The sequence below is a fragment of the Camellia sinensis genome, chromosome 8 (genome assembly GCF_055761805.1).
Source record: "Camellia sinensis isolate YWXY chromosome 8, ASM5576180v1, whole genome shotgun sequence".
Classification (NCBI taxonomy): Eukaryota; Viridiplantae; Streptophyta; class Magnoliopsida; order Ericales; family Theaceae; genus Camellia; species Camellia sinensis.
Window position 1 is genome coordinate 125,555,169 of NC_138968.1, and position 15,654 is coordinate 125,570,822.

Below are 15,654 nucleotides of genomic sequence, written 5' to 3' on the forward strand. Positions count from 1 at the left end.
CATGTTTATTATCATGGAATTTTGTTGGACACATGTATTTATATATTTATATATATATATATATATATGTTTTCATGTTGCAGGAAGTAGGTGTTAACATGGAGCAACAACTCTGTTTTCATATTTAATATCCCTCACTACAACAAATTTGGATACTTATGGCTTGCAATGCATGCTGTAAAAACTCTTTCACGGCATGCACACAAATGCCGTTATATGACATGCCGTGGAAAGTTAAGCATCATTTACAACATGCAGGTGAAGTTGTAAAAAATAATAAATTAAACATTAATGACATACTTTGTATGTCATATATAATTTTTTATGACATTTTTGTCATGCCATAAATTATCATATTTTTCATAACATAATTTTGCATGTCGTAAAATGTTATTTTTAATATATTTATAGCATACTTTGTATGCCGTATATAATATTTTACAACATTTTCTTGCATGCCATAAATCATCACTTTTCATGACATAATTTTGTATGCCGTAGAAAGTTATTTATGACATACTTTGTATGCCATATATAATCTTTTACGATATTTTCTTGCATGTCATAAATCATTACACTTTTCATAGCATAATTTTGCATGCCGTAGAAAGTTATTTTTAATATAAATATATATATATACACACACACAAGAACATAACATTGCCTAGCCGTATGTGCCTCCAAAACACATTAGATTATATTTTGTAGCAAGATTCCAATACGTGTAAGTCATATGTATACAAGAAACCTTGAAACAAAAGAGGCGGGAAAGCTAGAAAGCAATGTTATTCTAAAATAGCTAGCATTATGTATGATATATATTGGCTTAAGAATCATCTGATATGGTATACAAATTATCAATTGTGAATTTCTTCAATGAAGAAACAAAGAAATAATAGAATAAATTTGTAACCTTTACTTCGCGGTGGTGGACAAGAACAATGTTCGAGCGCTCCCTCCAGCAGGTGTCATCCAAACAAGAAGCAAATGAGAATGTGCAGCAAAAGCCCTTCCAAAATAACAACTAAGGAAACAAAAATGGTCAGATTTTCATTAACTTCCATAAATTGATTCAATTTTCAAGGTGTAGTCAATTTCATGGAAGTTCATACAAGTTCTAGTTAGAACAACTGTATATGATAGCTTTGCATGGCAAAAATGTATCAGTCATATTTAGAAAGTTCGAACAATAACAACTTTTTATATCTCTACACATTTAATTTATACAGAAAATAGCTCTTAACATTATCTAGTTTTTGCCACAATTTATCAAGAATTGACACACCCCCCCCCCCCCCCCCCCCTTCAAAAAAAAGAAAAAAGAAAAAAGATGATGATGATGAAAGGTAAAAAAGAAATAAATAAATATATCTATATAAGTCATATTAATTACTTGATATTCTTTGCATGATATCAAAAATTGGCTGTAAAGCGAAAAGATTACTCTCAATTAATGGGATTTTATCTGGTAACGCAGAATTTCAGACCCTTTTTTATTTTTCAAAAAAGAAACTACAAAACAAAATTTAGAGCATTTAGCTCTTTTCAAACTAAAAGGAGCTGTACACCATGAGAGAAGACTATTATTGATGAGAAAGTTATGTGAAGAGTATAATCAACTGGTTAGTGATTCCAGACAGATGGATGACAAACCTGAAAGGCTAAAACAACTGTAGACACTCAAATCCTCAAAAAAACATCCACATAATTATGTCTTCTTTGGACCCATTCACCTCCATCCATGACAAGAACTTCTTCTTCATCTTTTAATTTTTTTTAATCTTTCCAATCTTCTAATTCAAAGATCATATATGAATTACCTTAAGAACACCTTCTACTATGATTTTAAATAATATATTTCAGTATCGATAATACGGTCATAGTCATTTTGACAGATCAAAAGTTTAAAATCTCAATATCTATCAGTAGATATTTAAAACCATGCCTCCTCTTTGAACCTGCAACACTAGGCCGAAAGTCAGCTCAGGTCTTCGTGAATAATGGATCAAACAAATAAAGAAAGGGAGAGGAATCAAGAAAAAGCAAGCAAATTGGGACAAGATAGCAAAAGTGTGGAATTACAAACCAGCTCCGTATGCACACACAGGCAAGAAAAGCCATATATATGTATAATTTACATTGGTACATGGGTCATGACTATTTTACTTCTCTACTTCTACAAATAAAAAAACCCAAGTTTCTCTTCAAGCTATCTCTTGCCAAAAATTGTAACTTACCATCTAGAAACTGTAATTTCAACAACAATCAATGTTGAGGCGAAAATAAGATAACACTTAGCTAGTTGGATCTCAATATCTCATTGAATTTGAAAGAGGTTACAAATGGGAATTTCAATGATGATGTCAGTCAGAACCAAAAGATAATTATATTTAGCAATAAAACATATAAAGGAACAAAGAGTGGAAGTTTAACACAGAGAGTTGGGAATAAAAAATAGAAACAATTATGCGGACAAAAAGACCCAAGAACAAGGGCATGAACATAATGAGATATAAATAGGCAATGCGAGATAGCTGTTAAATTGATAAAAGTGAAATAACAACTTGAAAAATGCAAGGGACAAAAAGTTTATCATCCTTGGCCTTTAGAAAGTGTGGCAAAGCCAAACACAAGAAAAATATTTGAAAATGAGAGTTTAAAGACGTTAAATATAAAGAAATTACTGCTTCTCAAACATCCCAGTTTTTCCCATACTGAACTTCTCCACTTTGAATTTATGTGTAAATGATAGACCACACCTACAACATATGTTACAGAAGTGTTGAGGAAATAAATGGCATCACACAAGTTGCAATACAGATTTGATCTTGGGTGTTAAAACAAAAATGAAGGAAGAAGAAGAAGAAGAAGAAGAAGAAAACAATAGAAAATAAAACAAAAACAAATGAACTACAAACAACTTGACCAAAACAGAGTTTTATGCAAGAAGCAATTTTACCAACAGACCATTTTTAACACTCCAATCCATCTGAAAGATAATATGAAAATCACGAAAGAACTTGACAATAAATTAAAGCAAAAAATGAAAATTCACAATTCATCAAACACTTGGCCTTCAAAAATTCTGAGGAGGAAAAAAAAGTTAGGGTGGGTAGCACCTCAGTGAAATAAACAAAAATGGTTATTTGGTTAAAGTTCCTAAAGACACCTTAAATAGATGTGCACATCAAGCATGTCAGGATCTATTCAAAATCAAATCACGGACAATTGTGAACATCTTATACACGTATTTTTTTATTTTTCCAAATCATATCATTATTGGTAAACTACTATGATTATGAGAGAATGCTAACCATTCCAGCGACCAAGCCTTGCAAGGTCAGCATAAACTTCATTCATGTTAGCTCTAGAGACCATACTGTTAAACCAAAAAACTTAAAGAAAAATCATACACCGAGCCTCAAATATAAATATGATTTATAAACTAAAAGAAAGAAAAAAGGAAAAAGAAGCATGAAAGTTACCTTTCCCATGTATCAATAATATCATTAGTAGTTCTCTAACTATTTCCAAACTCAGCACCCTATAAAGCTGGGTGCAAGTCTCCCCTAATAAACACATATAGTATAGAAGGATAATTATGTCAAAATGAGTTTAAAACTAAATTTATCAAAGAGCAGTAGAAAACATAGTCAAAGAAAAACCATAATCACCATTCACATAGCGAGAAGAAGACAGGACGACCTGCCTTCATTAAAGCTCGGGTCATTATAGGGTATCTACATAAGGAAGAGAAATGCAGAATAATTTGTAATGAGATATTTAGTAATTTAAACAGAATTCACATAATAAATTGATGATGTTGAACTGTAACGGCAGTAACAATTTTCTTACCGAACAGTTGGCCTTGAACCATCAGTGTTACAGTTGTTGTACTTCAAATAATCAATACCCTATGAAGAAACATGTGTTCATTCGTTACTTGATCATACTCACGAAGCAAAGGTTTTGGCATCATAAACATAATTCCTAAAATCATACCCACGAAGCAAAGGTTTTGGCATCTTGTTCTTCATGACCAAGTGAGCTAAGCATCGTTTTGCTACAACTAAAATAACTGCAAAATGAAGTAAAATAGGTCCAACACCTCAGTTAAGGTGATTCGGTGGATTATCAATGTCAAACAGCTTAAATGTGGAGAGCTTCTGTCACAAAATCAGAACAAAATAAGACTTTTCGAAACAAATGAAAATAAATAAATAAATAAATTACCAAGAACAGAGCAAAAGCAATAACAAAATCTTCACCGAATCAAAGAATTACCACTTCAAAGTCCACAAATTTCATATACATCAACAACCAGAACCAAATTCACCATAAAAATGACCTCAAAATTGATCAAGCAACAAATTGAAGCTTTAAATTACAATTACATTGAAGTGAACGCCAAACAGAATTGCTGCACACGACTCTCCACTCCATCCATAAATGAACAAGATTTTTCAGCAAATTGTTACAATAAATGAAGATTATTGATGAATATCATTTTCCTAATATCTAGTCACAAATAGTAATCCTCTACATACAAAATACAACTAAAATCCAACAGACAACAAAGATAATAAAACTTTAAGTCTTCAAAGTCTTCAAATCCATTCATAAAACAAGCAAAGGAAATAAAGGTCCATAAAGTTTTTCAGAGAAACAGAGAATTTGTTTATCACTAAAACTAGAAGAAATTTTGTTAAGGAAAAGGCATGTGCAGTGTGCACCAAGAAGCATGAACATGAAACGGGAAAAATGGAGTGGAATTTAATTGAGATTCCATCAACAAATTATTATACAGCAAACTGCTCAAACAACCAAATTCTTAAATAAAATGCACTGGTTTTGTTATCTGACCAAACTCGACGGGAAGGAAGAGCTTGAGAGAGAGAGAAAGAAAGAGACGGTGGTGCTCGCTCCCCTAGCCGGTGTAGATGGTGGAGGCGGTGGAGCTTCGGAATCTCAAAATCGAAATTGCCAATCGCTCTGAGATTGGATCTGAGATGAATCACCAATCGCTCTGAGATTAGATCAAACGGGGCTGAAGAAGGTTGATTCGATCGGTTGAGAGAGATTAGGGTTTAGAGGGGGTTGAGAGATACAGAGAGAGACAGAGACCTAGAGAGTGAGTGAGAGAGTAACGGGGCCTAAAGTATAAATATTTTAAATAATTTTCTTTTTACTTTTTAAATTCAAATAATTTACATATACTTAAAAGAAAAATATTTTTTATTTTTTTTTTAAAAATCACTAAATTCAAAAAAATATATAATTTAATACATTTCATATATATTATATTTTATTATATTTTTTTACAAATATTTTATTTTTTAGTTGTATTCAGATTAGGTACATCTAAAAAGTAAAAAATAAATAAATTATTAAAAGAAGGGAAAATATCAAATCAAGGTAATTTAAAAAAAATAATTATAAATTAGTGAGAAGCCATATAAATATTAATCATTAAAATTATAAACTTTTTCATGAATATGTAATTTTTTTTTCCCTAAAATCCCACTGGGTGCAATTATCCCTTAAAAGAGACACTAAATTATAAAATAAAGTATAAATTATTTTTTATGTTGTCCTCAATTATGAAAATTTAAGGTGAAAAGCTTGGTTGGAAATTGTTGACTTTTTTAAATAAAAAAAAAATCGAATTGAAATTTTTTTTAATAAAAGTTTTCACGACATGCTAATGCATGCTGTGTAAAGTTATAATATTTTTAAGATATGAAATGTATGTCGTCTTAAGTACAAATATTTTATAACATATTTTTTATATCATGAAAATATAAATTTTTTACGGCATGCTTTTGCATGCTATAAAAAAAATTCGAATTGAAATTTTTTTTTTTTTGTGCAGAAGTTTTCACGACATGTTAATGTATACTGTGTAAAGTTATAATATTTTACAACATGAAATGTATGTCGTCTTAAGTGCAAATATTTTACGACATATTTTTGTAAGTCGTAAAAACATACATTTTTTACGGCATACTTTTGCATGCTATAAATATATGGATCAACGACTACGACAAAACATTAATGGCTTGCCAAAAAAAAAAAAAAAAAATGCCATAAAATGTACTAACTACGACATGCATTTAATGCATGTCGTAAACATGATGTTGTAAATAGTTAGTTTTGTTGTAGTGCCTATTTCATATAGAAAGACTTGATGATAACTAATTTGGTTATTATTTTTCAAATTCACAATATTCTATTTGAAAAATAACATTAATTATGAACAGTGAAGTTTGATTTCATTTACAAAAATAACATTATCAAATTATTCTTGCTTTATTTTATGTATAAATTTTGACTAAGAACATAATTTTCTTTGTATAGATCCTATATTCTCATTGTTCATGTGGGAAGTGGATGTTAAAATAGGCCAACAACTTCAGCAGCAGATAGAGGAAGTGAGAAAGATGCTAGTGGCAGCTAATGATCAACTTTCACAGAAACTGAACTTCATCAATGCAATCCAACGCCTAGGGGTGTCTTACCATTTTGAAAGTGAGATTGAGACAACTTTACAACACATATATGAAACCGATTATGATCACCATGATGACAAAGCCAACAAAGATCTCTATACTATTGCTCTCTTGTTTCGGTTGCTTAGACAACAAGGATATCCCATCTCTAGTGGTAAGTCTCATTGGCCATGCATTTGATGTTTTGGTGTATGATGGTATCTGAACAAGGCCAAACAAGTCAAACACAACCATACAACTCCATATGTTATTTTGGCCACACTAATATACCATGTGTCGGGTGCATTACGAAGATGTGTTTAACAAATTCAAGGACGACAATGGCAAAATTCGTGAATCCTTAATTCGTGATGTGCGATGAATGTTAAGGTTGTATGAGGCTGCACATCTTAGGCTGCGAGGAGAAGATATAATAGATGAAGCATTGTCTTTTACCATCACTCACCTTGAGTTTGCAATACTTAACTTGAGCAATCTTGTTCAAGAACAAGTAATCCATGCTCTGAATCCACCCATACATAAGGGCTTGACAAGGCTAGAGGCAACTCATTACTTCTTCTTCTATGAGCAAGATGATTCTCACAATAAAGTTCTACTGAATTTTGCAAAATTAGATTTCAACCTATTGCAAAAAATGCACCAATGGGAGCTAAGCGAAATCACAATGTGACTTATTTAAATTTATGCCCAGAAAAAAAAAATTGAAAATTCTCAGAATTTAAATGTATAGTGTGAGTGTTGATTTCTGACCACGCAACCAATAGAGGAACTCAGCTGGAGAGCACCGACAAAATAAATTAAGTCCGAACAACCTATTGCAGAAAGATAAGAATCCAACAGTGGTTCGTCCACCCGGGGGTACTCCGGCGATCAAGTCAGTAATTATCTCTCAAAGATAGCCAATTGTGCTTAACTCACAAGAAAGAACTCACTGTTTACAGTATACCACACATACCTCAGACCCACGGGGGGTGCCCTACTTTTATAGCTAGCACTGACCTGATCCCTATAGAGGCCTAACTTCAATGGACTCAGGCTCAATGCTCATCTTAGACTCTCAGCTAGATTTCATCCCAGACTGCGATATCTCCGCAAATAACCTCGGCCTAGCCAAGTTCACCTCAGCGTCAGAACTAGGCCACCTCGGCTAACACTCTGGTGTCACCTTAGCCACATGCTGTCCCTCACAAAATACGTCCCCACAACTGCCCCTTAGGTTCTATTACCTCGACATCCTGAGGTGATGGAACCTACATCGTTTGTTCAAATACTATGTCAGCTAAAAATTCATTCCTTCCCATCGACCGAGATCATTACTCATCGGTTTCAAGTACCCAGCACTTAACTGTCCATTTTTATCAGGGATCAAGAACCAAGAACCAAGTTCTTTAAGTATCTTAACTAAGATCGTTTCTCTAGCCGAGGTTTTTGCTTCATTAAACCAAGACCTCCACGAGTTTTATCTGCTTATGAGCTGTCACGCACGGTTTTCTAAACCGTTTCCGCCACGCATTCTTCTCTTATTAGTTCGTACCTGACACGCGCCATCAGGTCGTGTCGTTTCTTCACACGCCGCCTAACAGACACGTCGTCCAAGGCATATTCATTTCCTTTTGCCGTCTTTTCGAGTTTCAACAAAACTCTCTTCTCTCTCTCTCTCTCTCTCTCTCTCTCTCTCTCTCTCTCTCTCTCTCTCTCTTCGTCTTCTCACTTTACAACTTTGATTTCTCTCTGTGCTCAAAATCTTCTCTCTCTAACGAATCCCCAACCTCCATTGTTGTTTTTTCGAGCTCACTGCAACTGCTTCAATCATCTCCTCCGGCAAGCTTTCAGTCATTTGGTTTCGAATACTCACGTAGTCTGTCTTCGGCAAGCCTCATTTCGGTGTCCATTTCACTCGATAAGTTCACAATTCCTTTCCTCTTTAAGTTCAGTCTTTCACTATTCTTTTGATTTATTTATTTGAATCCATCACCTGTATACATTCTGTCTATTGCCATTTTGTATCTATATTTGTAACTATACTCTATCTCTATTTCTTGTTTCTTGAATCTGTGTTGTGCTTCGAAGTTCATCACTTGAATGCCAATCACGTTTTCTTGTCGTGACTTTACACACTGTCTTTCACACACTCACTCAGTGCTCATGAATCTGTACTTTCCATGTTTCTTAGATGTGGCTTTCTTGATTCTGATCCGCGTTCCTTTTTTCTTTGTCTTGCTTTGTCTTCAGATTCTTGCCTTTGATTCTTATTTCAGTATAGACTTAGGTTTGAGATATGATTTAGAACCCTGTTCCATAGGAAAACTAAAACAAAATCCCTTAGATCGTCAAAACCCTAGCTCCGGTGCCAGTTTAGGGTTTAGCTGAGGTTTTCAAACCTATACCAAATATTCTTTTCTGAAATTTTACACAAATCCTCCCTAAGTCAACATTATGGGAATGTTTAGGTGGAGAATTGACACCCCTACCAAGCTGAAGTACTTTAGGCAAGAGTTTTCCATTCCAGTCGACGTTCAGATCAGGTTGGCTGGAGAGGAAGACTCTATCATTCCGGTTGGGGACTCTATGCCCTTTCCTGTGGTAGCATTTATTGAGTGTGGACTCCAGCTTCCCTTAGACATCCTGTTTAGTGAAATCCTCCACAACTACAAGCTCAACCCTATGCAGTTGGCTATTAACTCCTACAAAGTCATTAATGGTATAATAGCTCTAGCTCGTTGAGAAAACGCTAGGAACACTAGCCGACATCTAATTTTGTTATACCATGTGTGGCCTAAAGTCTGAGAAAGGCTACATTTACTACCTCAAACCGAGATGCACAGCCTACAAAATCATAGCCGACCTCTCAGACTCCAACAAGGGTGCTGGTGATGATTACCTGATTGTCTCGGGTAATTGGGAATTTGCTCCAAATGATGATCTTCATCTCTTCTCTCTGCGTTGATCGGTGTTTAAAGAGAATAAGGGTAAGAACTAAGTGTCAACCTCTCTGTTTTAAGACTTTACCACTTTATTTCCTTTATATGTTCTAATGTCTGTTTTCTACCTTTTGCAGCTCTACCCCAACCATCGAAGGACTTCCGCCAATCCTTCTTTCCCAACAAAGACTTGAAAAGGCTGCTGGGCCTTCCTATTGACCATCGCAAAGCTCCTTTGCTACTCAACTATATCCCCACATATAAGTCAGCTCTATCGACATTCCTAGGTCTAGCAAGACTCCTTCATCTGCTTCAACTCCTTCAACAGCTTCATCTCCAAAGCCAGACCAGGCCTTCACCTCTGACCCAATTGAGCAACCAACCACTTCTTCCCCTCAACTAATTCTTCCATCCCAATGCCAACGTCGACGCCAAGCTCTAGTTTTTGCTGCTGCCGGTAGAACTCATAGCTGAAAACGCCAAAACTCTGAGGCGTCGACTTACGATCCAGCAAACCCACCTACTGCACTTCCAGCAATCTGCTTCGGTACCAAAGTTACCGTTGTCGCTACCATCGAAGAAATGGGTTGTGAAAAAATCATCCCGAACGACCTTCTTGCCAACATCCCAGGCGTGGTGTTAGTTCATTTCTCCAATCCTTCTCAATCGCAATAAAAACCCAAGGCAAGAAGGATTAAAAGGGCTAAGGCCAAACCCAGCGCCACTAAGGTGGAGTCAGAGGATACAGTGCCAATTTCAAAATTGGCTAAAATAGAGAAGTCTGCTGAGAAGAGGCCTGCCGAGGCCGAGGCACCACACCAACTACAATAAAAAAAGCCGAGGTCAACGGGTCTTCTGAGCCCTCTGGATTTCGTGCCGACGCTCCCTGGACTCCATCTGTCAACGTCGAAGACCGACCTCTTCTAGCGAGGGACAATGCACTCGATAGTTTGGAAGTCGGTGCCGTCATTTCCACCGCCGTTCTACTCCTAGTCGACATCAATCGGATGGCCGAGTGTAACAACCCCGACCTCTGATTAACGTTAATCCACGATTAAGTATGCCTAATTAGTAATTAAGAAGAAATTCTGAATTAAAATGCATGTGTGTGTTGCATTGTTGTATTTATATCTGTTAGGCGTAGGAAGATCTATTCGTGTCCTAGTTTCGGTTTGCGAATTGAAAGCCTTATCGGCAACCAATTCAGAAGTTGTTTAGTGTTATGTGTTAATTAGGATTTACGTGATTTTATGGCGGTTTAATTAAAATCCAATTTGAAATGATTAAATTAGATTAAATAATGCTAGACCAATTGAATATAGATTAATTGAATGTAAGTTAATTACATTAGTTTGAATTTATTACATTGTTGCCATTAATGGGCACTTTCTAAGCCATTCGTTGATTTCATGTTTGGCACTATCATTTTACCATTTCCTTAGACCAAACCGTGAGAGAGAGGGTGCATAGGGGAAAATTGAATTCATCTAGGAATTTTACTTGAATTTGGAAGGAATTAAAGAAACTTTGAAGAATTGTTCATTTGCTCAAGAGCCTTGCTTAAGTAAAACTTAATTGAAAAGCCTAGGTAAGAACTCAACCCTTCAATCTTGTTTTTGGGTTACCTAGAGCTTATGTATGAATGAAATAGGTGAATTCATGGGTTAATTAAGCTAGAATTTGAAGTAGGCAAGTGAATTCATACATACATGTACATGTCCTTGAATTTTGAAGTCGTTTTGCATAAAATTTCCACATGCATGTCTAAATTATGGTTGTAATCGTAGAATTTACCATGTTCTTGAGCCCAATCTTGCATTTGATCATGTTTTGGAGCATTAAAGTTCAGGAGAACTCATGCACGTTATGTTCTTCCATCGTTCTTCAAGTTTCATTGATAATTGTGTTCAATTGGCATACTTCTGGGCTTTGATTTTCTAAAGTGATCTTCAAGACATGTTGTTTTATGAGTTTTCATGTATTTCCTGAAGCTTTGGCCCAGAAAAATGAGTTTTGGATGCTTCGAAGGTTGAATTTGAGCTTGGTGATCAAATCTGGAATTTCCAGAAATTTGATCCACGTTTGAGTGGGGAACTTTACGCTTGAGCGTGAACTCTGAGTACATACGCTTCCGCTCGAGCGACGATGGTTACGCTCGAACATGAAATGCATATACCCAGAAGTTCTTGTGTTTTGCAATCCGCTCAAGCGAGGAGATCTACGCTCGAGCAAGGATCTGAGTCTCACGCTCGAGCGAGGGTCGAGCGTTCGTCGAGCGTGAAAAACATGTAACCAGTACTTTTTCTAGTTTGCAGTCCGCTTGAGCGGGGAAAGTCATGCTCGAGCGCAGTTTCATTGTCTGCATGTCTGCTTTAGCAGGGAAAGCCATGCTCGAGCGTGGACCTTATTTTCTGCAAGTTTCAAGAAATGTTTTCCAATGCATTCTTGCATCCTCATTCCATCCTAGGCATTCCTAGGCCATGTTTAAGATTCCATAATGAGGATTAAAGGTTAGAAACACACTAAGAGCCAACGAAGTAAGTTATGTACAATTAGAACGTGTGTTTCATGTGTGTGTCTGTTATGTGTTATGTAGGTCACGTGCCGCGTACTGTTTGACCAATCTGTTCCGTCTATCTGTCTCAAGGTCAACTGTGAGTAATAACATAGTAAAGGTATGTTCAACTTTACTTATTTTTCTATGTGATGAACTAAGATCTATTTTTTGAAATGATGTGTTCTGTACAATGAATGATTGTCTAATTTCTGATATGTATTCGTGACATCCTTAGCATCATGTGATATCTATTGGTTGTTACCCAGTATCGGAGGTTCCATCATGGAACTTAATATGTCTGCACTCTGTTACTCGTACCGAAGGCTCCATCATGGGGCTCAGCATGTTTATTCTCTGTTACCTGGATCCGGAGGTTCCTTTATGGAACTGGTTATTCGTAACCCTCACGTGTCTGCATCTGTTCTGTATCTGCTCTGTTAATGCTAATGGATGTATCACGTATACTTAAGCATACCTCATGATTTTTGTATATGATCTGGACAAATTATGAATTTGATACGAAACTGAATTATGATTTCTGAATCTGTTCGGACTCATTAAATGACCCTTTACTCTGTTATTGTTCACTGAGCTTTTGCTCACAGTTTATGTTATGTATGTAGGTGAGCCGACTCGTGATTAGGGCCAGAGTTGACGGCCTTCATTTTTGTTTTTGTCAGCCAACCGTTGTGCCTCCCGAGGAGGTTCCGATCGAAGTCTAGTTACATGGCCGTTTTTGTACTTATGCTAGTCTCTGTCTGTTTTGTAAAGTCGGGTCCTGAAAATTACACTTTTGTAAATGTTTTGTAAATATCGATGTCCTTCAACCGACACACTTATGTATATGCAAGTTTTGAAATCTTCTGTCCCATGTATGTTATTACAGTTCGTTGGACCTTGTCTATTTTGTATAATTGCTTCCGCAACCCCTTATTATGTGTTTATCTGTTAAGAGGCCTTTGGTAATCCACAGATTACTGGCCGGTTATGATGCTAAATCTACAAGGATGGGTTTGGGTCGTGACACCGAGCTTTCGGAGTACGAAAATTATGCGATGATGATGCAGCATTGTGTCTTGGTAAGTCTCAACATTTGTAATTTTTGATCTAATTTTAACTCTGGTTTTCATACTTAACGAATTTTCTTTGCACTCTTGTAAGCTATCCAGCAGGGTCACTCCCTTGCAGTTAAGACCGATGAGTTCAAGAAAGAACTAACCCAAAAAACGAAGGAGGCAACCAAACTCCTTACTTCGTTAAACAAAGCCGAGGCTCGTATCCGAGGTCTTCTAGATCAGGCCAAGGCTACTGAATCGGCCCTGAAGAAAGTCGAAAACCGCGTCGAGGCTGCGAAAAATATTGCAGAGGTTGTTCAGGCTGAGGCAAAAGAGACCAAAGATAAGGAGTCTTAAGCCCAGACTGAGCTGTAGGTGGCGCTTGCTACCAAGACGGCCGAGATAACGGAGGTGGATGAGAAGGTCTATGCTGAGGGGGCAGCCGACATCCCTGATGAATATAAAAAGCAAGTCAAACAGGCATCCAACAGAGGTTACACCCTTGGTTGGATGGCTGCTTTGAAGGAGTTGGCTTTCCCTAACGACTCGCCCCTCTGGGACAAGAGCCAACTTGTCATGCCATTCTCTCCCGCTCCAAGCCTATTTGAGGATGAGGCTGAGGGGGATGAAGAAATTGAGGCCGATAAAGATGAGGCTGAGAAGAATGAAGTTGTTAGGGCCAAGTCCCCAACTCTAAATGAGCAAGTCCTGGACTTTACTCAAGACGACAAGGACGAGGTCCCCAAGAACACGCCTGGAGCCGAGGTTGAAAACGCCGATAAGAGCCTTGACAAGACTCTTCTAGAGATCGACGTCGAGAAGGCTGCTAAGAAGCTCTCCCAACTGTCTACTGAGGCCGAACATAACCAATTACCAATGTAGAGCAGTCTGTTTAGAATCTCTTCTTTGTACTTTTTCCTTTGTTTTGAACAGTGTTTGTTTTGTCGGGCCAATGTGCCTACTTATGTACTTGAACAAGTTGTTGTTGTTGTTGTTTTGTTTTGTTTTTGTTTTTTTTTATTCTGAATACAAGTCTTATATTTTCTTCCAAGGGTTGAATGTATGTCTTCCTTTCTTCTATGCATGCTTACTTCTTTCTTTCATGCCTTTTATGCTTCCATACTTAGAATATTTTGTATTTCTTCAAAGTATACCATAACTGTATAATAACTCTGGGATATAATACCGCAGATATAAACCTTGAACGTTTTCCTCGGCCAACCATTACCATAACACTTCAAAAATATCAAAATATTTTTACAAGTGTTATTCAGTATTGCTTTTTTACCTTCATATGTTATCTTCTATTAAGACTTCACCCTTTCCAAGCTTGGACAACCTGGTTGGTTACCTCGGGTAATATGTATCTCGGATACTTTATTTATAATTACCTCGGCCAACTCCAACTTGTAAATTTCTCCAATTTTTCAACAAGTGTTGAGTCTATTTTAACTTGTAAATTTTTCTAAAAATTCTTTGAAAATTTCAACAAGTCCCAAGCTCTTAAGTTTATTTATCATTCCTAGCTCCCTGCCCCCTAATGTGAACCTAAGTTCCACTTAAGTTCACATTAAGCATGTGTCTATGGTCTTTCACCGAAGTTAGATTAAAACAAGGACTTCCCGAGGTGTTTCAACCTTGGTTTCTCTGTTAATGAACTTAGTTCCATTTTGAGGTTGACTCTGCCGATATGACAAGTCCAGGTTAATTCAACTTAGTTCAACTCCATTATATACAAGTATAATTCAACCCTGCCATATAATGAGTCTAAGTTATTTGTCATGTTTCATTCAGAGACATCGCCAACTTAGTTCAACTCTATTATATGCAAGTATAATTCAACTCTACCATATAATAAGTCTAAGTTATTTGTCATGTTTCATTCGGAAACATCGCCAACTTAGTTCAACTCTATTATATGCAAGTATAATTCAACTCTGTCATATAATAAGTCTAAGTTATTCGTCATGTTTCATTCAGAAACATCGCCAACTTAGTTCAACTCTATTATATGCAAGTATAATTTAACTCTATCATATAATAAGTCTAAGTTATTCGTCATTTTTCATTCAGAAACATCACCATGGGACTGGTCAGCCCTATCACACAAATTTCAAATTCATCAAACTAAAATTTTATTATTACTTCGGCTAATAAAATTATGACATAAACTTCAAAAAACAAAAATCTAATGATAGAAAAACTTCAAGTTGCAAGTGTTCCAGGGTCTCGACAACTCTTTGCCATCACTGTCCTCAAGCCGATATGCCCCATTGCTGGCGACCGAGATGATTCTATAAGGCCCCTCCCAATTTGGGCCTAGCATGCCCTCTCTAGGATCCTTCTTGTTGCTGACCACTCTCCTCAGCACAATGTCCCCTACTTTGAACTCTCTTGGGTTGACCTTGTTGTTGTAAGCCCTAGCAAGTTGTTGCTGGTATGCCCCCAGCCAAATTGCTGTTCTCTCTCTTTTCTCCTCCTGTAGGTCTAGATCTTGGGCTAGATATGCCTTATTAGTAACCATTTTCCACTCCTTGGGTTCTGATCCCTAGAATGTCGACTTCTAGTAGGATAACTGTTTCAGTGCCATAAGCCATGGCAAATGGAGACTC

The 15,654-nt window shown here is 36.5% G+C and overlaps 1 long non-coding RNA gene across 3 annotated transcripts; it reads right to left on the bottom strand.

Moving 5' to 3' along the window:
* Window positions 1-673: 673 nt before the first annotated feature.
* On the bottom strand, window positions 674-5,144 carry LOC114311280 (uncharacterized). 3 transcript variants are annotated; one of them, XR_014338174.1, is made up of 5 exons: window positions 4,864-5,144; window positions 4,003-4,078; window positions 3,856-3,914; window positions 3,675-3,740; window positions 674-3,569 (listed from the first exon to the last, which is right to left on the bottom strand). It is a non-coding gene; the product is annotated as an uncharacterized LOC114311280 (long non-coding RNA). The 3 variants fall into 3 exon arrangements; XR_014338175.1 differs by having other exon boundaries at window positions 674-3,379; window positions 3,486-3,740; XR_014338173.1 differs by having other exon boundaries at window positions 674-3,740.
* Window positions 5,145-15,654: the final 10,510 nt, after the last annotated feature.